Source organism: Photinus pyralis, unplaced genomic scaffold (genome assembly GCF_008802855.1).
Source record: "Photinus pyralis isolate 1611_PpyrPB1 unplaced genomic scaffold, Ppyr1.3 Ppyr1.4_LG4, whole genome shotgun sequence".
NCBI lineage: Eukaryota > Metazoa > Arthropoda > Insecta > Coleoptera > Lampyridae > Photinus > Photinus pyralis.
Window position 1 is genome coordinate 29,680,607 of NW_022170511.1, and position 24,741 is coordinate 29,705,347.

General features: G+C 37.7%; 1 protein-coding gene across 1 annotated transcript in view; it reads right to left on the reverse strand.

Moving 5' to 3' along the window:
• LOC116169057 (torso-like protein) overlaps window positions 1-23,415 on the reverse strand; it is a 101,047-nt gene extending 77,632 nt beyond the window's left edge. The window contains exon 1 of the mRNA XM_031485084.1: window positions 23,277-23,415. The gene's annotated coding sequence lies outside the window, so the exon portion shown is untranslated. The remainder of the gene's footprint in view (window positions 1-23,276) is intronic.
• Window positions 23,416-24,741: the final 1,326 nt, after the last annotated feature.

Here is a 24,741-nt window from a genome sequence, read left to right on the forward strand (position 1 = left end):
GTGGACTAAATACACTTGTTTTGTCTTCAATTTATGGAACCAAACTGTCACAGGTAGAAGAACGTAACGAGGGACAAAAAGTAGTACACAATGAAATGTCAAACACAATTTATGTGATTAATAATGGTTAACTTTATGTGTAGATTTTAGTTTTTGTATCAGATTTTATACTTATTACATCGTTTTCCACATATCACATATTAAACGATCATTTCTACTGCGTAGTTTTGAACAGAAATCTTTAATTAACTGACATTTATCCCTCGGGATTAAAACATATACTTTAGTCCCTTGGTATATAATATACTATTTTATTTTACCTGCATCAGGCCGCTCATTAAAACACGTCGGAGCGTGCGATTAAAGCACGCTGAGCTTTAAAGGTTTCGAAGTAACGTTACTTCAAATATGACATATTAAACTATAAACTGGGACTGAAATAAAAAATCCTCTCAGATCACTTTCTGCAAATGAAAAAGATGTCTTCGGTCCATATCCTTTGTTGGTAGCTTTCACAAATGCACGTGGTTCAGAGTATGTACGCTGCCAGATCTGTTCCACCTTTTAATCGCAGTATTGATTGAAGTTTTGAATGAATGCACCAAAAGGTAGAAGCTTGACATTCTGTTCATATACCTATTCCAACATTACCGATGTGTTTGAAAGATGATTCCTAGTCATCCACGCCAACAACTTCATATTCTTTATAATAGGCTTTTCTATTTGGATTTTGCAGTTGGATTTTTGAGTAGACGTCACCGACCCTCACGACAAATGTTCTGTCTTCTAAAAATGACCGTACAACTTTTGGTAGGCGGACACATAAGTTATACTTAAACATGTTTTCCAATATCCCGTACCTCCATCTCATATCAAATGCACCTGAGAACGAGATGGTCAGCCGTTGATCGTCCCTTTCGAAATCCAACTTGATATGAGACGTATATGTTGTATTATTATAAAGCGAAATTAATTCCTCGATAATTTGAGAAGGAAGAGGAAGTTCCAAATGCAGGGTTCTAGCCAACAAGTTGCAAAAAATACTGTTTGATCGTCGATACCGCCAATTGCATAGCATTTTTCGTAACCCTTCGAATATGGATTAAGGATTAGCATATTATGACATTTAAGTAGACAAAGAATTCGGCCGTGAAATGGGTAGGTAACTCATCTTCATAATATTCAATTGAATTATGTTGCAGGAAAAGGTGTAAACGACCTTATTAATGAAAGCGAAAGGACAAATTTTGATACATTGATGTTGCTTGGACCTTTCACATCTAACATTCCAAAGCGGTCTTCTATATGCATACCTACTTTATAAACTATCAATTTCATTTCAAAGAGGTGAGTTGCATAAATTCAACAATTTGTAAGATCTCGTTTCACATGAAAGGAATACAAATAAAGTGACGCATTCATTATTTACAGTCTGTTTCATTATCTGCGCACGTGAATGTAAGTAAAAGTAATTGTTATTCTGTTATAAGATGTGCATTTGATTATGTATGCCAGGAAGTCAAGGTTGCTCTCAGCAGGTGTAATAACAATTTCGCGTACTTACCTATTAAGAATGTCAACAGTTTTTTGATGACGTTTTTCATGAAACCATGTCACTATCAGTCTAATTATTTATTTATCGTGTATCTTCCATTCAACATCAAAAGAAAAACTTACCTTACAAATTTACGGTAATTCCAATTTAAAACAGAAATCCGCTATGTACATTTTACAAAGTCGGCGGTACGTAAGCCATTTGTAGATAAATCTACTCGTACACACAAAGGTAAAAAGTGCAATTTGTTTCGAATTCGTTGTGCACTATGTTCCCGTTATAGGTTTAATGCAGTTCGTACGTGTACTCCCACATAATGTGGGCGAAATAAGAATATAACTTAGGATATTGCGGATGCTTTCCCAGAAGATGAACGCTTTTATGCAGGCCATAATAAGATGCAAATACAAAAAAAAAGGTTAATGCCCCTGAGAGCTGGAATTATTTTCACTCAGTTTCTGAATAATTGGTTTATACGTGCACTGATTTAATTCATTTCATTCGCTCTGGGTAAAACTCGAAATATATGCAAAGTGCGAAAGGTCTAGGTGGTGTTAAGCACTTAAGAGTAAAGGAAGAGCGAAAGTGGATGAAGTATGTTATCTACTTTTAACATAATTATCTGAAAAAACCCTATACCATTGTTTAAATCTTTGGATTTGAGCTGATTGAAAGAAACATATAAAAACAATTACGTGTTATATTTTTATATTATATTACTTATTTTATCACTACACAGAAGCTAAGCAGGTTTCCCCGATGAGAAAACACAGGTGTTTAATTTCGTTCGACGACGCATAAAGAAGTAGAGCCATAAGGTGTAGAAGAGAAGAGTCGTTAAATAGAAGAGACGGACGTGAAACGGCGTTTTTTTGGTGGTGGAAGTTAATCGTTGCCTTTTGTTTGGTGGGCGTTTTTAGTGTATGGCAGTTTGTTTTTGAAAGACAGTCAGCCTTGTTTAATAGAAAAGTTGCAGTTAGAAGAAAGTTAGAGAGTGTCCTGGAAAAATTAAAATCATTTCGTATAACATTTTTTGTGAGTTGATAACGAGGAGTGTACAGAGTGGTCGAAGTATAAGCTTGATAAATTCAAATTTTGGTAAATTTAAATTTGTGTTGAAGACGTAGGTTACATTTTTGGTTTACCGATCATTTTCTTTCTGCGTGTTTAAATTCTATAGCGTGTCGACGTCATAATGAGTTCCGGAAATCGTTGGTTCCAACCTATAGTAGATAATTCCTATCTGATTTTGCGTGTTCCAAAACCAGAATCAGAATTAGGTCATCTCTTGTACTGTACGAATGCAATTCAGCATAATAGTCCGCGCGTGAGTTTTCGAGGAACGGCTTGAGTAGTGGATTTCGGAGGGTGAAGCGATTCAAATTGGACGTTTCACTTAATTATTAGACGTCATTAAAAAAGAATAGGTAGGGTGTAATCTAAAGAGATTTTTGAAGACATTAAGCTATGGGCCACGGAAGCGTTAACCGTACTGCTCAAAATATATTTTTTTCGGAAGATTCGATTTTCAAACGCGCAAGAAGATTCCGCGATAAAATTCGTAGGGCGAAAGCTGCTATTCTTCGGGCATAATAAAACGAGGCCAATTTCAAGTACGAACTACGAGCCAAAATATAATAAAATTTTGGACCAGAACCAAATACACCTTTATCACATAAAGGAGAAATTACATGTAAATAAAATTTGTTTAGAGGAAGTGTTTGACCACAGAATAGGACTTTCACAGAACAGAAACATAAATAAATAGGACCTACGTTGTGTTGTGAAACGAGTTGCTCGAGGATGTGTGGGCGTGTCGCTCGGAGGGTCGATAAAACCAACATAAATAAAAGGCAGGAAATGGGGGAGAGTGAAATTTAATTAAAACATTAAAACTTTCAGTCAAAGTTGCCTTCTCACAACAGAGAGTAGCTCTAGGGCCTTTAAGGCAGGGAAAAGAGCTACTGAAAACATTCCAAGCAATGTGCTCACTTACTTTCTTTCTTCTTTTATTTTGTTTGTTTTAATTTCGTTGCCAGGACCCTTCTTGCTCCTAGAGCAAAATCACTCGGAGGGAAGGGTTTTAAAAATAAGCTTTATCTCTAATTTTCTTATATAGCGTCTACAATGCCTAAGATATTACTTTCAAAAGTTATGAAATCCATAAGAATTAGGAATTTAGAAAGATTTTGAAAACCGGTTTCACTGTCATCTGTTGGCAACTTCCATGAAGTTCAGGAGTGGTCGAAAAGTATTATATACCTCAACGTCACTCTGGGATCATCTTGAATGGAATTAACTATCCACAAAGAAAATGTTTCTTGGCCCACGCCAACGTATTCAATCAGATTGAAAAAATGCAACCAATATAAAAACCGCACGAATATTGAGTTGTAACACGTTAATAAAAGAAAATGTGTCAGGGCAAAAGAGATGATGTGTGGTTTTACATATTTGTAATTTATATTCCTCAAACATTCAACACATTACCGCCCATCCATAAAGTATCAAGTTAAGCAACGAGACCAAGAGACGGCGTGAATCGACGATTCTTTTGCCACAATTCACAATACCTTCAATGCAATTTAAATATTCATGGAAAACAAATCGGAAATGCTGTTTTCCAATTATTCTATTGCGCATTGCAATCGACCCGGTTTTCCGCAAACAGAATTACCCAAATGCTTAATAATTGATTGCAGCTTTACAAAGGCTAATTGATGGAACTGCATAGTTTTGATATCGATATACAATGTACGAGTGCGTATACATATCTAGGGTGAAACTACCGCTATCAAATGTCGTCACTTTCACATTCCCATGCCATAAAAGGATTAATTGTTATAAACTTAATTGTATTCCGAGCGCATGTTCGGAATTTACTTTAAACAAAATGCGCTCGATGTAAGTGTATGTGAAGACGAAAATGCGGAAAAATGTAATTATAAATACTGGGATGGAATTCCGATTTGAAAAAGGCGAGACGGTGGGAGTACAAGAGTGCGCGTCTTTAAGAAGTGAATTATTAAATTAAATTTCGCGCGATGCTAAACTTAACTCGCATTGAATTTCCAATTAGTTTTATAAAAAATATAAATTTTAGATTCGCATCCAGTGGGAAATTTATGATCTTTGGGCGCTAATATTTTGGTGCAGTTCATTTTTAAGCATTGATTGTCCCCCGTCTCTAGCGATTGTCAAACAAATAAATAGAGCTTTGCTTATTATTAGCGCAGTGGGAAAATTTCATGTCAAATATTTGTGTATTACAGTAACGTTTGAGCTTCCATGTCACCGAAGCAATAAATTTAAATCCGTTGCAATTGCTTTTTTCTACAACTCCCTTCGAAAGTGTTAATTTCACCAAAATATTAAGTGGGCGTTCAAATTCAGGATTTGTTTTCCACCAGTATTGTACTGCACGAAATTGGATTGTAAAAAGACCAGCATATTCGTTCAGTTCAATTTAATTCAACCCTATTTGGACCTAATCTATAATCAAGGATACTGTACTGCATAGTTTGTAGCTTGTCATGGCTATAAAATAGGGTTGAAAAATTCTTTGACCAACATTTTATTTAAGATGAGTTTCTTGTTTTTCAAGAAGAAAAGCGCATACCTAGATGCATAATAAACTTTTCTTTCAAGTGCCGAACTGAATAGCGGGACATCGAAGATGAAATCCTCGAGAGGCTTCTCTTTCCGAGACCCACTTCAAATGGTCTTCTTACATTTAATTAAAGTAATGTAAAAATACACAGCCGTGCTCAGAGATTAAATATCAATCTAATAATTGCTCCTATCTGACCCTTGATTTATACAGGGCGTAATATACAGAGATATTCTTTTAAGAGAATACATACATTATAATGTATGCTATAGCATCCCTTTTAATTTACCACATCACATCAATGCATTACAGAATTTAGACAACTTAATAGCATATATAACAGTGTAATGTTAGCATTGTTTGCAAAATAAAGAGCATTATTATTATTATTATTATTATGGTCGGTGTTTCTTGTGAGAACTCAGGTCTAGCCTGGTTAACTAATTGCACGGATTAAAATCAAGTAACGATTAGTGTCTGTGTCTGGTGAAGTGTTATGTAGGGTCCTAAAAAAAATTATTATTATGGTCGGTGTTTCTTGTGAGAACTCAGGTCTAGCCTGGTTATTATTTATTATTATTATTATTAACATATGGATGTGGAGTGAATCAATAATATTTAAATTATTTTTACAGCGACCGAAAGGGAGAATCGATCTTGTTAAGTTTTAGGTCCGTTAATTACTGATTAATCGATTTTAATTTCAAGTGGTATACGAAAATCAGCAAGGTCCTGCAAATATAAACGTGATAACAGATTTCGCCACCTGACCTCGCATTCAAAGGAACAAAAGAAATACCGAATTTGTAAATTTCATTCCGAATAATTTGATAAGTACAATTAACCGTAATTAGTTGAATGGCTTACACATAACAGCATCCGATTAAGTCGAGATTACATCAGTTAGATGCGCCCTTAAAAAACTTAAATTTTGACACCATATTTTTAAGGCATCTGGGAAACGTAATTAATTAAAGACGTTTTAATTTTCGAGCGTTATCGCAAAGGCACGCCGTCGAGCAGATAAACCTGTCGTTCCCTCCATGACATAACCGAATTTTATAAAAAAAAGTAAAGCAATTCTGCCTTTTGCATGTTAGTCAAGTTACGTTTGTAAGTACAGTAATTTTTGACATTTTCCATAGATTTACTTTGGAAACCGTACCATATTTAAATTTCGCTTTTATACTAAGTTTACAGCACCGTTTCTGGCTTTTGCTTTTGCTTGCACCGTAATTACTATTTCTCCGTTTAATTGCAAGGTAAGCTTTTTGATACTTTACGTTTCATTAATTATAGGAGGGGATATTGTTTCGCTTTCCTGCATTTGCTTTCCCGTGGATAACGCTACCAAATGCCTTATTTACTGTTCCTGCTTAGGGAAATTGCTTGCGCTTTAATTTTGTTTTAGCATTCACCAGTAGCTGGCCACCGTTTGCCCTTTAGAATTCCTGGGAGTTTCCTTTTACTTTGATTGAGTTGACCCGAGGTTTCCAAGACCGATCCGCCAAACCGCTGCTACTGTCGACCTTGACCAGGGACGAGGCCGTCTGTTCGTTCCATCGCTTTCTTCAATAGATAACTGCATATTGCAAAACCAGTTTTTATTGTTAGACTCGCTCGAGCTAATTTTTTTTGGGAGGACGTTCTTCCGCAGGGAGGAACCTGGTGGGGGTCTTCTCGCATTTGGTGTCGATGAGACGTCCTAGCAGGCACTCCAGAACTTTCAGGCACACGCGAGGGTCTCGCGCGTCGCTTTTGTGAGGAAAGCGAGTGCTCCGGCTGCGCCAGGTAAGGGAGAGAGCTCCACCAAAGCAGCGGGACCTAGTGCCGTTGCGACGGAGGGAGCTCCACCCCGCAGTATCGACCTCGAAGAGGCGGAGGGATTGCATCCGGCGCCCTCAAAGATCGAAAAACATGTCAGCGAGCTTTTGGCTCGTGTGGCGGTTCTTGGCTCCGACCAGGAGTCGGAACCGTCGGCATCGCTAAAGGAGGAGGGAACGTAGTACATCAGTGATGGACAAAGTAATCTTTTTACAGAGCTATTGCAGCACAGTAAGGGGGTAACCTGTTTAATAGGTCGTCAACCTGCTATAAAGCAGACAGGCGTATGCCTCGTAGAGGACTATCTTTTTATAAGAGGGACAGCCAACTGAACCCGAGGACTTTATGTCGATAGACGAATGGAGTCTGAGATGACTGATTTCTGTTTCAGGGATCTCGTAGCTCTACGACTTCAACTGAAAGAAGGCAGAGGACGGAGCACGCACTTGGTGGTCTGCTCCGCCTGTCTCCCGTACGACTCGAAACCAAGTTGATAGAGTACTGTCGAAGTAGTGGGCTCCCTCTTGTGGTTGGCTGTGATGCAAACGCACACCATGTTGTGTGGGGCAGCACGGACACGAACTCGAGGGGCGACCACCTTCTGGAGTACTTGCAAACAACTGATTTGAATGTTTTAAATCAGGGAGCAGCCCCTACCTTCGTCACAGCGCGGAGGCAGGAGGTCATTGATCTGACGCTGGGCTCCTTTTCAATGGGTGCGTTCACCAGAACCAAACGTGTTTGCGCTTTGATTACGTTTGCAAACACAAACTGTTTAGGCGCAGGTGAACGATAGGGTGCGTTTGCCAGAACCAACTGTTTGCAAACCGTTTGCGCTTTTTACATAAGTACGTTTACTGAACGCGTTGCTAGTTGTTAAACTGTTTGCAAGCGGACGCCATTTTTTGAATCGCAATTTAAACTCGCTGAAAATCACAAACATGTTTGTAATTTTGTAAGGCATGCATATTTGTTTAAACCATCGGCATATAGGTTTATGCGCGAAATTGGAGTAAATTACTAGTACCTATACATCACGACCAAAAATTGGATAATTGCACATTGCACACAATGCGCTTTAAAGTTGTAAGAGATAAATCGAATAATTTAATTATGAATGAAGAAGGGAGCATTCCATGTATGCAGGCTTATTCAAATTCGAGAGCCATCATGGGGATCTCGGGAACTGTAAGAAATAGAGGTTGGCAAAGTTGAGTAGTTTGATACTTTACAAAATGTCGTTTTGAAACTGAAAAAATTCCGACTACTTTCGGAGATATCCAGAAAAAAAATGACATTTTACAAAATCGTTTTTATTTGTTACCTAAGTTATTTAAAAAGATATTTCAAAATAAACGGCACATAATTGTGACTACTTTTTTCCATATACAAGATGAGTTTTAAATTTTTAGTCTGACGTTTCTTCTCCGGTTAAGCTTTGTTTTTTCTTATGGAAGTCATTTTTACTTTTTGTGTCATTTGATAGAGCTTTTTCCTATCAATAAATGGTGCTGTTAATCCGTAAAAACGCAAGAAACTGCGAACTTACACTGCCCACGACAAAGTTGCCAGACAAAAAAAGAAGATATTTTAACAGTATTACTTCAGCCTCCCTTTGACGAATGTCAAATTTGAAATACTTGGCGAGTAATAACTTTGTAGTGAAATTGTTCCACACCAAACTTCTCTTCGAATCTAATTAGGGTACATTATTCGTATACTAATAATTAACACAAGTATCTCTATAACCTATAATTGATACTGGCTGAGTGCTCTCGATTTCATTTGGACTTGTACTGACCCCTTCATATGCGGTTTATGAAGGCTCCAAAACGGCACGAACGATTTGCTCCTCTCCTAGTAGATTGCTGGCCATCAAACCCTGCCTTGCAACACTATAACCATCTGTGCTATAACTATACGTTTTTCACCTATACAAATCTTAACTCATCATAACAATCATAACTAAAATGACTATACTTATGTGGTGAGTTTATTAAATTTATTAAATGTACCTAACAATCTGAAAATAAAAACTTGTCATAAAGCAGGTACAATTTATGGATAAAAAATATTTACTCAAGGATCCAGTGAATATGCATTTAATACTCCAATCTTGATTTTCTATAGGACAATTCAATTCATCTCGTATAGCACGATGTATTTAAACTGTAGAAAGGTTTCCATATTTTTATTGAAATGTACAAAAAGAATACAAAACGGTTTTCTCAAAATTCACTCAAATTAAATTTGACGTGTGGTTTCCAGGCAAATTGCGCGCTTATGACAAATGCGCATGCCCGATCAACATGTTTGTGATTTTCAGCGAGTTTGAATTATGATTAAAAAAATGGCGACCGCTTGCAAACAGTTTGACAATTAGCAATGCGTTCAGTAAATATGCTTATGTAAAAAGCGCAAACGGTTTGCAAACAGTTGGTTCTGGTGAACGCACCCAATAGCGCACATGATCACGAATTAGAGAATGTCTGATGAGCCGTCGCTTTCGGTCCACAGTCATATTCTTTTACAACTAAACCTGGGATCCCATTGCGGACCCTGCAGGTTTGGGAATCCCCAATCCACTGACTGAGACTTCTATATGGCAAAGCTGTTAGACCGGTTGGATAGACCGCCTTTGCTCTGTCGGAAAGCAGAGCAGGTGGAAGAGGCGCCCGCATTAGTAAGCGACTCCATAACAGCGTCTTATGAGGATAGCAGTAAACTGCGTACCTTTCGAGGAAAAAAGAGAACACCTTGGTGGAACACAGACCTTGAAAAGGCTCTTAAGGAGGTTTGCAGGCTCTTTAATAGGGCCATGCGAACTAAGTTTCCCGCAGACCGGGAAAGTCTTAAGATCTCCCAGCGCAGGTATACGAAAGTCTAAACGAGGATAATGGAGGACCTTCTGTGGTAACATGGAGGGTCTTCCTGAATTCAAAAACCTTTTGAAGGACCCGGGGCAAAAAGTGGGGACACTGAGGCTTCCATGCGGCAGATATACGTCTACCGCGGGTGAGGCTTTCACATGTCTCATGGAAACCCACTTTCCAAGCTCTGGAAACTACTTAACTTCGGACCCACCAAAAGGAGCTCCCGGATCGGTGTAAGGCCGAGCGAGTGGAAAGTAGCTGTCCGGGTGGTTACCGAGGGATCTCTGAGATGGGCGATGAACACGTTCAGCCCATTTAAGAGTGCAGGACCGGCCGGATATTCCCGACCCTTCTGCAGAAGGGCCTGGATCCGTTGCTCTTACACTTGTTGCACCTCTAGAGCCTCTCTGGCTTTAGGGTATATCTCCGAAAGCTGGAGGAAGGTGAGAGTTGTGTACCTACCTAAGCCGGGTCGTGCTAAATATGACATGGCGAAGGACTATAGACCCATCAGCCTATCATCGTTTCTTCTAAAAACGGTGGAGAAGCTGGTGGATGCATACATATCCGTTCCAACATGCTTACAGGGCTGGTATGTCCACGGAGACGGTTCTACACAGTGGTGTGCAGGCTGGAAAAGGGAAAGTGTTCCGGGGGGTAGCCCTGGGAACCTTTATGGATATCGACGGGGCGTTTAACAACACCACGTTCGATTCAATTAGTGAAGTTGTGGAAAACTTTGGTATTGATCGGTCACTAGAGGATGCCCGCAGGGTGGAGTGATGTCTCCACTTACTGTGCTACCTGGTACTAGACGGGCTCCTTCGAACCCTGAACGTGAGCGTATACACAGAGATACGCGTACGATCTTGCGATCGTCATAACTGGGAAGTTTCCAGACACCGTGAAAGCGCTCATGCAGGGGGCTCTTGAACAGGTCGATACGTGGTCCAGTAGCCAGGGTCTTTCCGTTAACCCGGAAAAGAGCGGATCTTGATGGGCCCGCTCTTCCAGGACGTCAACTGGGTCTGACCAGGTCAGTGAAATATCTGGGAATCATCATTGACTCCTACCTGACCTGGAAAGAGCACATTGAGAGAATAAGCAAAAAGGCCACTGCATGTCTATGGGCATGTATAATAATAATAATAATAATAATCTTTATTCTTCTCCTAACGTAATGACATGGAAAAAAACAAATTCGAAAACAAAAAAAAGACAGAAGAATCACAAGGCGAAGTTCAGATATACAAAGAGAAATCTTCGTATCCTGTTCTGCCACTTAAACCTTGACAGAACAAACAAAACTTATAAATTTAATACCTATCCTAATGAAAAATATATATAAAAATATATAAAAATATAAGGGCTTTTGGTTGTACATGGGGCTTGAACCTTCGAATGATATATTGGCTTTACACTGTATTGCATAGAGGCCAATAATACCGCATGGTGCACTTGTATGGTGGCCTGCCATGCGCAGGGCAACCTACAGGAAGCAACGACTCGCCTGTCTGGAAGTCACTGGAGCCCTGAAAACCACGCCAACATTGGACATGGAGGCACTTCTGGGACTAGAGCCCCACTTAGCTGTGGAGGCAGAGGCTCGGAAGGCTAAACGATTGGGACGAGTGGAAGGATGGAGGTAGCCTTGGGCACGGGCGGATCTGGGAGCAAACCCTCAGATCCGATCCCCTCCTCGCAGGAAGGGATGTGATCTGGGCTATCCTATTAAGACCAAAGTGTTATCATTCTCCCGGATAGGGAGCAGCGGCTGAACTCGGATTGCCCGTTCCTCAAATCTGGGGGGCTCGTGTGGTTTACAGACGGGTCCCTAACAGAAAGGGGAACGCGCATGGGTATATATGGTGATCGACCGAGATCTAGCGTCAGCTTTTCCCTTGGTCAGCATAGTGCAAAGGAGAACTTCCGTAGAGGTTACCGTAATAAGCATATATACAGTGGTGGGGTCTTCGTCGGACCCGAGCCCTATGAATTGCTCCCTCCGTTGTCAGGGCCAGGATTAAAGACTGGGTGAACAGCCAATTCCAGGCTCAGTGGCAACAAATAATCGGACTCGGACAGTCCAAGGCCTTTTTAATAGGGCTCCTTGGCAAATCAGGGACTTCTAAGCTTCTAAAACTGAATAGAAGCCTGATTACGAAGATCGCCGGGGTGCCTACAGCTATCTGGAACCGGAGAGGGTGAAGCAACTTAGACTAAACAAAGGGGGTAGGCACAATGGGCCTCTGGTGTGCCTAAGTCGGTCGGGCTGCCCTGCGAATAGAATAGAATGGAGAGTGCATAATGGGAAACGGGTGACACGTTGAGCAATTATTGGGACTGTATTTGATTACGTTACACGGACTTACAAAGCCGCAGCATGAACTCTAAAGGATCTCTGAAAATGCTTTCAAAATACTTACTTGCTGTCTATCTATAGAGTCGGAAAAGGGCTATTTACATAAACCAAAGTAATATACCTACATTCTCAATGAATCGAGGACGCCGACGTCGTACATCGTAACCGAAACTGAGATCCTAATACACATTTTGTCTAGTAAAAAAGATCCATCTATTTCTCCGCGCAAACAAAGACCCAAAATGTTATGAATGCAGATAAATTTACGATTACGGTTTCGTAGCCGAGCAACAAAAGTAACCTTCCGTTTTAGTACTAATACAATATTCATCATTTATTACCCTCTGAACATGGCCACCGCGAGTAAATTGAAATGAAATTGATGGTAAAAGCAATTCATTAATTACTAATCTGTCATTACGTAACTGCGCTTCATCATTTTGTTTATTTAATTTAACAAAAGTATCGAAATAAAAAAATAAACTTACTGAATGATCAATCAACGACTAACATTGCATTTTGCCGTTAAATTAAACTAATTGAAACTCGACGAAATTACCGGGCGCGTAATTGCCGTAAAATCAAAGTTTTGAAATCATTAATTGACTATGCACACATGTACGAATTAGTCGAGCTTTTAGCTTTGAACCCGTAAGCTCGCAGAAAGATTAAGCAGACGCATGTGGGCATATTTCCACCCCCGGAATTGGTCAATAATTTTAATTTACAATGAAAGACCGCTGACCGTAGAAGGTTTCGACAAAGTACATATAATGGACATTTACCTTTTTCCTACAATACGTTTTCATTGTCACGATCACTGCACAGCGTTGCTTCACCAACTGTAGAACATTTTAGAAAAATCTGTTAACTGCTGACCGTTCTTGTGTAAATGAAACCTGCTGAATTTTTATTATCGTCCTTTAGATTGTAATTAGTGCGCAATTTCGTTACATCATCGACGATGAGTGCAAGAACTGAGACGGATGAGATTCAACAACTCAATTTGTCAATTACTTCTAACAGAAACCCAAGTAATTAATACCGCTTATCAACAACATCTCCATTTGGCATTTGAAAATGTACTGGAAAAGGAAGCGGACATTAAGGAAGCACTTAAGCAGCGATTTTGATGCAGTCAGCACAATATTCGCGTAAATTTATTCATTCGCGTCGGACGACTTGTTTAAGTTTCCAAATCAAACACCCGGAAATTTTTCGTCGGTAGGTCACATATTATTTAACTTAAATGAAGGGGAAAAGATTGCGGATTCGTCTTTGACTTTCATTACACGAGGACGATCCGTTTAACGGCCCTTGTCAATGAACAGAAAAAACAAAAGATTTCTTAAAAATGTGTAATTAGTGCTATAAATGTCAAGGTAAAGGTCTTCTGCTGGGTTTTAACTAACGATGGCATCAAGGATGAGCAACTGTATGTTTCGGAGAGCCTCTTCAACATGCAAGGTAAAATTCTATTAAGTTGTAAGAACATTTATATGCAAACATACTTATTGATGTTCGAATTTAAATAATTAATTTCTTACATCGATACTTCAAGGAGGATTATTTTTTCTGGTTTTAGGCACGGTATAATAAGTTTTAGGCGTGGAAATCCGACCGGCGAGTCTTCAGTGTTGCCCCGTCCTTTTAGGACTACACCATGAAGATTCACCTCTTTTGTGGCACCTGAGATCGTACCAAATCGTAACCCTGTACTGAATCAACCTCTAATGAGAGTGAGAGACCAAAAAATTGCAGTTACATTACGCCCCCAATTGAGTTTGTATCATTCTGGATCGAAATAAGTAATTCCAAAGCAATGTTCCCATAACTAGTTCAGTTAATGTTGTCAGTTCGGAGCTTTCCACTGGCAGTTTCAAGTTTGTTACAAGTAAAGTTATTTATAACTCGTGCGCTATTACAATGGATACAAATATTCAGCCCGTTTTTTCCCTGTCCTGACATTCACTAATGCAGCGAGTTCCCTTAGGGTACAGCCGTTATTCTCGAAAGTAATACTCTAAATAAACTGCACAACGTCTATATTCCCTCTAGCTAGATAATAACCGTACTGCACATTGAAGCTCACGGAGGAATTAGAGAGTTTACAAGAATTACGATTACTGTTTCCCATTTTGTGTGGTGAGAGAATAAACAAGCACTCAACTTGCAGCACCTTTGCTTTCTTATACGTTTAAACGACTCGAAACGTGTTAGGTAAATCCATAGAGTAAAGTAAATAAGATCCAACTACACTATTATGGGTAGCTTTACAGGAAAGTTTGAGATTTAGATGCGAAAGGAAGGTGGATCTCTGCTCACATGCAAACGAGTATATATTGTGCACAACTCTTGTGCAGAAAAGCGCATTTTTTAAACTGAAATAGCTTAGAAATGGTTGCATTATAAGATAATGCATGCTATATTTATCAATGTTTCCTTCTTGTTAGATGATTAATGGGGAGACTTCACCAATAGGTATGCCTCATCCAGACAATTCATTTTGCTGTTGTGGGTACTTTTCTCTGACAAAGCGTCTTCGAGATATTCGCTCGGAAAGTTTTGACCATCACCATCACCAATAGATATATTTCTTCCAAACGCCCCAATCGCCCTTTGTGAGTACTATCCTCCGACAATCTGTTCTTGAGATGTAAGGAATTATGTATATCCGATCACGATAAGGAGTCGAAGAGGAGGCTAAGGTTCGTAGAAATGCATTGCTTTCGCTGAGACCTTTCATTAGAGTACCATGGACCATGAAAGATAAACCCAACCCCCCCCCCCCCCCCCCCCCCCCCCCCCCCCCTCTGCTAGAGAACAGTTGAGACCTTCAATTAGAATACCATGGAAACTAAAATTAATTTCTACTAATCTCGGAAAGGAGTCGTGCAGGAAAATTATAGTTTGTACAAAGCAATTCATTTCGATGAGACCTTTCATTAGAATACCATGAAGGGTAGAACGTGTGTTCGCCCCCGCTCCATCCCCCAATTTCAGTCACAATGTGACAGCCTGTCTTTTGTTCGAATATCCCACATTTCAATCTCAGACCCGCACTATTCTCCTATTTTTGAATGACGGACTCTTAAGGGCGCTAACGTATTTTGAAGATTAAAAAGCATTTAAAAGAGACTCTGAAGACCCTAAATATGGCTTTAAAAACTCCAGAACGCATTAAAATCCCTTAAAAGGTTCTGAAATCACACAGACCCACGGAGGTTTTTTTTTTACTGTGGGGACTTTTTCACAATTTCGCCGTTAAATTTTGTTTTGTATAATTTTCACCCCCAATTTTAAATTTAAGGCTATGAAATTAAAGTGACATGACATGCCCCTATACATGTCCGGGGAAAGAATTGGCCTGCGGTATTCCCTACCTGTCGTAAATGGAACCGAATGACTCCCGGGACAACTCCCATTAAGTGACAACAGCTTCATAGCGGGTTGAGAGTCAAAAGGCGGATGAACAACTACTGTCAACGGCATGAGATCCAGAAGGCAACGGAAAACCACTGCATAACTGCATTAAACATCTGTTCATATTCCCAATTTGCAAAAATGAGAAATGAAAAAAAATGGAAACTTGGCATATTTCAGTGAATAGCGGACGTAAAATAGTTCCACAATCGGATTTCCGGGGGGAGAAATATACGAAGTGTGCATCCAAGAAGAAAGAGAGGAATTAGATTAGGGAGGTGAAATGTTAGAACCTTTTCAAAGCGAGAAACTAGAAAATCTAAAAAGATAACTAATTTGTACTTTATTGGTGTCAGATGAGGTGGATGAGGAGTATAATAAAAAGAACATTTCGCCTGCTATTATAGTGGAGATGAAAAAAGGAAGAAATAGAAAGGAATTTATAGTTAATATGAAGGTACAGTCAAACATTATCAATGTAATAAACGCCTGTGATAGATATTAGTCATCCGGGTGTACATGCGAACAAGTGATTATGACGATGAAGGAATAGAAAAACTGTACGAAATAATTAGTAAGGAAGGACAGGGATGCTGTGAGATTGTGGTGGGAGATAGGAATACCAGTGTGGAAAAGAGGAGGCTACGGGACTGGTTGGAAAATACGGATTAGGGGAAAGGAATGAAAGAGGAGATAAGCTGATTGAGTTTTTCAAAGAAAATAATTTGATTGTTTACGAACATGTGATTTGAGGAATGATGACCATAAAAGGAGAGAAGCTACACCTGGAAATTTTATGTATATTGCTAGAAAGTAGATATAAGAACGGAGTAAATGTCGAAAGAATTGGACAAGGATGAAATAGAATGTAAAATAGAAAGAGAAATAAAAGGGTGGGAAGGAACACCAAGGATGGAAGAGAGTGTGGGGAAACATTGGGAGAGGATAAAGGAAGGTGTAATAAAAATTGGCAAAGAGTGCATCAGGTTCAGCAAGGGGCCAAGAATAAAAAAAACCTTGGATAACAACAGAAATGATAAATAACATGGAGGAAAAGGAGGAAATTGAAGAAACGGATAAGGCAAGAACAGCATGGTTTGAAACGGAATGTAGGGTAAAACTGGAGAAATTAGGGAGACATGATTTGGTATATAATAAAGTGAAGAAAAATACGCTTGATAGGAAAAAAGGATGGCACGATGACAGGATCAAAAATAGAAAGGATGGCAAGCTTGTAATTTTATTTTCTCCATTAGGAAGCAGCCAATATTTACTTGTTGAAGATCCTCGTAAATTTTGAATGGATGGCTCCATCCAGTGGCGGATTTAAATTTTTTTGCACCTCTAGGCACACCGAAAGATAAGCGCCCCTTCAAAAATAATCTTTAAATTGCAATAAATTTTAAGATGCTAATAAAAATCACATTACAACCTCGTTAATCAGAATAGATTCGCACCACCGACCTTTCGGACAAGCATTAAGAAATAAACTTTATTCTTTTCAACGTCTTCAGGGGTGTCATCGTTGTTACGAGGACTATCGCGATTTCGGACTAGCGTGTATTCGGATTATCGAGGTTGTACTGTATAACATGAAATTTTTAAAACTAATATGAAAAGAAATACAGTATAGGTACCTAAGGTTCTTACAGTTACAGTTTGTTTAAACTATCTACCAATTCCAATTTATTCCATAATTTTAATAAAAAATGTTTGTCCTGTTGTAACTTGTTAGGGGACTAAAACTTAAAATATTACCTAAAATAAATATAGTGCGAAAAAATGCCGCCCTCTAAAACTGCCGCCCCTAGGCACGTGCCTAGTGTTCCTACATGTAAATCCGCCACTGGCTCCATCTATTGTTGAAATTTTAACCACGCAGATTGCCGGCGCCGTGATTTTTGATTGTCGATTATCGATCTTCATCTTCTTTCTTTTCTGTCGAGAACCGTTATACAGGTCGAGAACAGGTTATACTTAATTAAAACCAACAGCTGAGGCATTAAGTTAGAACCCATGGGATTTTAATTGCCATCATCCATAGTTTATTAATCTCAGGCAATTGGATTCATTAAAATGGGAATTCTGGAAGTGAACGGATTCACCTCTTCACTGAGTAGAGGGATATAATTGTGTTTTTTCTTTCTTATTGCAAGTAGCGCATTTCATTTACTTGAAGTGTTCTTTTTCTTTAGGTTCGGCTGTCATCTGTCTGACAATAAAATTGCTGCTTCATCTACAATTAGCCCTCTTATTTAAGATGTATGTAAATTTTTGGGTATCACAGAAAGGGAGGTTTTAGTTTTAATTTTAGTTCAAAGCCAAATTTAATTCAACTGTAAGGACCTGCTTGAGCTTCGGAACCGCTTTACCTATTATTCATCTTCCACCTGCTCACAACGAACGCCCATTTGCTGTGAAATGGGTTAACGGGTCATAAACGAGATTTGATGTCAAGAATCTATTCCTCAACAAAGAGACAATCAAAGATCAAGATTGTTGAATATTTGCACTTGACATTGCATCACTTACTTTATACTATTATTTTGCCACGACATGTTACATTGATTGGTTGTAACGTTAATTAACGTAGTGCTCCTTGCACTATTTATTTGAAGCGAGTTATAATAATAATGACTATTCATATTTAGCAGGGTGACTTATTTCGAATATGTGATATATCTTCCCATTTTTGAAATTTTGAGTGCGTTGAGGGTAAAAATGCAAATAAGCCACCTGACATAGGTACCTACCCCAGAGACTATATTCATGTGTGTGTACCGAGTGGCCAAATAAGAATGGCCGTCGTCCATGTCTCAGAAACTAATAGAGATAGAACTTTCGGGTAAAAAATTATTGCTGGAAATTATTTTCGAGTGAGTAAAATTACCACTAGGGAGCACAACAGTCATGATCAAATATAAATTTAAATTTTCTCTGAATTTTATCTAATGTGTTTTTTGTTTGGCCTACCAACAGTCTTTATTACTTTTATACCTGGTAATTTTACAGTCGTCACTAGAGAGCGTTAACTAAAATTGAACTATATATGTACTTCGATTTTTGTTAAAAAAATTAAATGAGATAATATTAGTTTAAAATCCCAGATCTGTATCTTTTTTAGAACTAGAGATATTGGCGAAAATAGATTAAGATATATGAATTCTGTGGTGTTGCCGGCGATTTTTTTTATAATATTGGACGATTTTTATGCTTAATATTTTTTTATAATAATAATGATAATGTATATATTTCATGGAAATGTAAACAATGTACTTACACTCGTCCAAAAGGAAAATAATGGGGAAATACAATTAAAAAAACAAAACAAAAACATTTCAACTGTAGTTATTCACTTCACTGTTGCCCTAAAACCCTTTCACGCTGTAAAATGCGGATCCTATCACCATTTTTTTTACATTTCGCTTAAGTTTTCGCGGTGATTTATTACTTTAACATCATCAGATAAATGATTAATAAGTTTTAAGGCAACAATTTGAGTGCTATTTTGAGATTTAGCCAATCTACAAAATGGTATCTTTAGCGAAAGCTTTTTCTTGTATTGTACTGTGTACTTTCGAAACTAATACATATTGTTCAAATTTAGATTTTCCATAACACACAGAGTCTAAAATAAACAAGCCGTACAGTTAGAATGCCTAGTGTAGAAAAAATACGCCTACACTCATCACGAGAACCAATATTCGCAATAATCCGAATAGCTCGTCTTTGTAACTTGAAGGCATAATTTGACTGTGGACAATTTCCCCAAGTGATTATTGCATACGATAATATGCTATGATATAGTGCATAATATGTCTTTAATACAACTGATTGAGAAGGAAACACTATTTACTAATCTACGTAATAAAAAAAAGTTTCTGTTAAATTTAATAGATATCGACCTAACATGTACCTACATTAAAAGATAATTTGAGGTATAAATATACGTCCAAAAACTTCACGGATTCACTATCACTAACATTATGAGTTTTTAGAGTCATAATAAGTTTTTCAATTTTCGCTGCATTCATTGACAATTCATTTCTTGTGTACCACGAATTTACAAGATTGGCTTCAGAAGCACGAAGTCCAGTTTCCATATTATTGTCATGTGCCAGTAAAGTGTCGTCATCAGCGTAAAGTACGCAGGTAATGCCTTCTAGTATTGATAACGGCATATCATTAATAAATAAATATAAGCAAAAGTAAAGGCCCTAATATGCTACCTTGCGGCACGCCTCTTACCACGGGATGTGTTTTTTCTCCACTGAATTATTAGGGACCGCCAAGATCCTGTTTATGAAGGGAAAAACGAATAGATTCTTAAACACATTTTAAATGGTTTCGAAATTCCTTAAGGATTAATAAATGACCTTTTCAATTCTAATAATTATGCGCCAAAGGTTAGACTCAAACCGGCTAAGTTATTTCGCTGTAGAAGTACGTTACGGTAAACAGGTGAAACTAGGGTCTCATAGATTATTTGGATCCCTTAATTTTCAAACTCTTACGCATGCGCTATTGCAGACCCACATGACCAAATTGTGCAACATTAGCGTTTAATAAACGTTTAATGGTGACTTGTAACGTTAGCGTATAAGTACCATTAACTTACTATTAACGTCACCGCGACTGCTAATGCTTCAAGAACGTTTCTCTGTAACGTCTAAATACCTACGTTTAGCAAACGTTACATCATATAACACTTTATAACATCAGCATTTAACGTTAATTGAACGTTTGAAACAAACGCCAATGCGATGTAACTCTCTTATGTTGTATAAACATGGTACAAAAATGTTTATTAAACAATACTAAATTACGTTTATATCATCCTTATACATTGACGGTTGGTATTATTAAAGTCATATTTACTATGTTGTAAGGTAACAGTATTGTTAAGGAATATGTTTACAACACCGTTAGCTGACAACAAAGTTAAGTCAATGTACAAGGATGACATAAACGTAATTTAGTATTGTCACAGATTGTGTACTTTAATAAACAATTTTGCACTGTGATACTAAAGTGCACAATGTAAAAAAATTCAAATTTAAAATATGTAATTCAAATAATTTTTTACCAGAAATTTAATGTATAAAACATTATTTCATTCACATCAATCACTTCACAAAATTGTTAAAAATGTCCCACCATTATAAAGAATGCACAGTTACACACATATTTTGATATCATCGGAAACTCATTCTAACATTACTGGTGTAATGTTCATTAGTTCCTCTTCGATTGCATTTTGAAGTTCCTCAGTGATGTGCAGACGATTTCGAAAAATATTGTATTTCAAAATCAGAAAAAAATCTAACGGTCTTAGATCTGGAGAACGTGGTGACCACAATCCTCTGCTAATTAATCGATCATCGTAAAACTGTTGTTCGGCATCATGGAGTATGAAAATGGAAAATACCTTGTAGGAAAACGTTGGATATCAGGAAATTCTTGATAGAATTGCTGGCGACAGGATTGAATGGAATGCGTCCATGTTCCATCCTGTAGACTTGCACTTTGATAATGTTCCTTTAAGACGAACGCGTCATGTTTTGGTGAAAAAGACATTGTGGAAGATTCTAAAAAAGTAAGGTTATACATCCATAAAATAATTTACGTCTTTTACGTACTTTTACATACTGCTATTTGCTAACGCCTAGGAGGAACCCTGGTAGAACTGTTTGATTTAAAATAAAAAGATGCGTACAAGGTGGAAAATACAGAGAAATTCAATACGTAAAAATCGCCGTAAATGGATAGCTTATTCAGCTTATTTGTTGAAGTCATTGTCGTTCATCCTTGATGAAAAAAACCACAATCGCCAATGTCTAAACCAAAAAACTCCACAATTTTTAAACACTTAATTCAAACTATCCTCCACTTATTTTGAATCACATCACTCAATTCACAGAAAACCAACATTCAACAAACGTGTTAAACTGCAAATGAAGATAAACCGAGTGATGAGTCACCGACCAGCTATTTTTTCGTTGCGCAATGCCCAAAGGCACATTTTTAATATTACAAGAACGTTACTGTAACTGTGCAACTTAACAGTACCAAAATGTCGTTGTTGTAATGTTAAGCTTTTAAAAGTTGAACTAACGTAGTTACGTGTGGTTCCGTCAACGTACGCAAATAACATCACATTCCTTAACATTATAGTGACATCGCAACAAGGTTTTGCATAAAAACGTTGTCAAAGTAATATTGGTATAACGTTAGCATTCTGAATGTTATTTTAACGTAATAATGTCCCGTTCCAGCGACGCAAGTCCAAAAGGTTACAATTTTTAACATTACAAAAACGTCGTATCCACGGTTTAGAAACAAAAGCCATTCAAGTATCGTTGGTATAACGTTGATGTTTTGTTTAATTGAGTTGTTTCAAAATGCAACATTCGTTTAACGTACCAAACGTTTTTTTAACATTGCTTGTCAAGTGGGGATACTCTCTTTTTCTGCCTGTTTGTCTGTGTCGTAACTACGCCTACTGTCTTCAAAACATTTGATCTAGGACAATTTTGATCCAAACTACCTGAATCCAACTTTTATTGCTCTTTAAGGTTAATTTTTTTATCTGACGTTTCGTCTTTGCTCAACCATCATCAACTTTATACTGGTATATTCAAAACCTAGGGTTTTCTGAACAAAAGTCGGCTACAATAGAAGCACGAAACAGTTTTCGGCTTGGGATATTGGGTATTTTCTATTTGTTTCATTAAAAACCACTCGGTTACACCAACTTCTTTGAGGCTCTTTGACGTTTTATAGAATTCCTCTTTAGGTATGTATGAAACGATTCGTTCGTTGAGGACTAATTTGAGAAAACGCGGAAGTAAACGATAGGTCAAAAGTCTAGTTTTGTTCGTAGCCGAACGCAGCTGTTGAAGAAAAGTAACATTTATTACAAGTCATAAGCTAGATAAAGTACATAAAAGTTCGCCCTCGTATTTGAATTCCAGCATTACGACGTTCGATCAGCTTTCAAACTCGATAAAGAATTTGATTATTTTCTAGAACTTACAAATTGTGCTTTATCTTGTATAACGGAAAAGGTAAAATATAGCGAATTCTTTGCAAACTTCATTATCGCAAGCTCCGGCGATTTAAGCGGGTTAATACGTTAAAAAATTCAAAGTTAATTTAACTAAAGTTCAAGTTTTTACTGCATTTGTAACATTTTAGTGCTAATAATAAAACAATATATTCTAAGGGTGCGCGCTATAAACTTGACTCCCTCTAAATCTAGCAGCACGTGCAAATACTTTAGAATTTGTACGAGTATGTTTGACGTGTATGCTGGAAAAGTCGCCCCATTCAAACAGACGAAGCGTTTTTTGACGGGACTGCGTGGATTACATTAATGGTAGGGATTGTGACGCGTTTCGTTTGATTAATAAATCTAATTACTCAAATCTAGATTGAAAATCCCTTAAAATTGAAGGTACAAATGCGACTTCAATGTGATTATTGGAGAAAGCGCGTATTTATCTACGTTTACTGCCTAAAAGCATTTTTAAATTCGCTCGCGTTGTAATTGAATTAATTCATCAAAAAGATTGACTTTAAAAGTTTGCGAATATGAAATACGGGCGCAGTTTGTAAAATGTTACTTACCAAAGGGATGCGGAACGCTGGCTCTCATTATTTGTTTTTATATTTATAATGCACATAACTAGTATAAAGTTTAGTGTAATTGGCCTTAATATTTAAAAAGTTTCAAATTGGCACTTAAACCACCCCATAAAGACACTACTTTAATTTGACGTTTAATTTCACTTATGGTTATATCACCGACTACTATGTATTTAATGCATAATAAATACAAATGTTTGTTAATTGTTAGCAACACCGTAAACTTGTTTGTAATTCGTATACCATGAGCAATGACTACGTAATGAATATGGGACTCATCCACCTTGTAGCTGGTGATCATAAAAGACATTTGCTCAATCGTCTCTTTATTCTAGGAGGACCTAAATGGTTTCAGAAAATTTTTATTTTTTGGAAATCGTAATAATAACCTTTAAGAAAATGTAATTTAAAAAAAAATGCTAAATGCGCATATTGTGGTTCAGATGCAGTTTTTTCTAGAAACTAAAGACAGCTACAGGTACATTGAAAATGGGAAGGAAATTTGAAAATAATAATGCATAGAACTCATTGAATGCTAATTAGTAATCTGATAAGACATATGCAGTTCTTTAGGGCCAAAATCATAAGCAAAAATGTCTTAAAAAGTGAGGTGCGGGGTGTTAAATCAACAAAATTGTTTCATACACAGTCTGTTTCAAATTAAGTCGACACTATTGCTCTTTTTCTTAGTTGTAGAGTTAGAAAGACGGTTGAATTTCCAAAATTGTGTACTTTTTCTACCGAATCCAAATCTGTAGTTATAACAAAAATATGACTGTTTTCTTATGGAACACCCTTTATATTAGTACATCATATGACAGATTATTAAATGGTCTACAACAGTTCACAATGCATCGTAGGCAAAATATGTACTTCAAATAACGGAAGGAGTGTGTGGAGGAGGAGAGTCAGGCACAGCTATCCCTGAGAGAAGAGGGAAAATCTGAAGAAGAAGATATTATATGTTAAGTTTATTAAGTGGGATTTAATAGTGAGAAGAGTGATGATTTCCTTGATTGCATCCAGTGGATGTGTTCGAGCCAGAAAAAAAACCGAAAAAAGCCAATAGGATATTCAAAGGAATTCCAAGGAGATTTTGTAACATGGAGATCCCCTCTCCCCCCTCCCCCTCCCATACCTGACTCATTTTTGTATCACATGTGACCCCGATACCTAGGATACCAAAAATCTGTATAACTCTCGCCAGGAAAGATTGCCGGTCACAGAACACTTGATCCCGATCTACAATCTCTGTTTTTCGTAAGATGCTAGCGACTTCCGGGATAGTATCGTGTCAGTGTTGAACGAAAAGACTTTTTGTTCAATATTAGCACGATCCTATTCCAGAAGTCGCTAGCATCTTACGAAAAACAGAGATTGTAAATCGACACAAGGTGTGCTGTGACCGGCAATCTTTCCTGGCCAGAGTTATATGTGATTTGTGGAT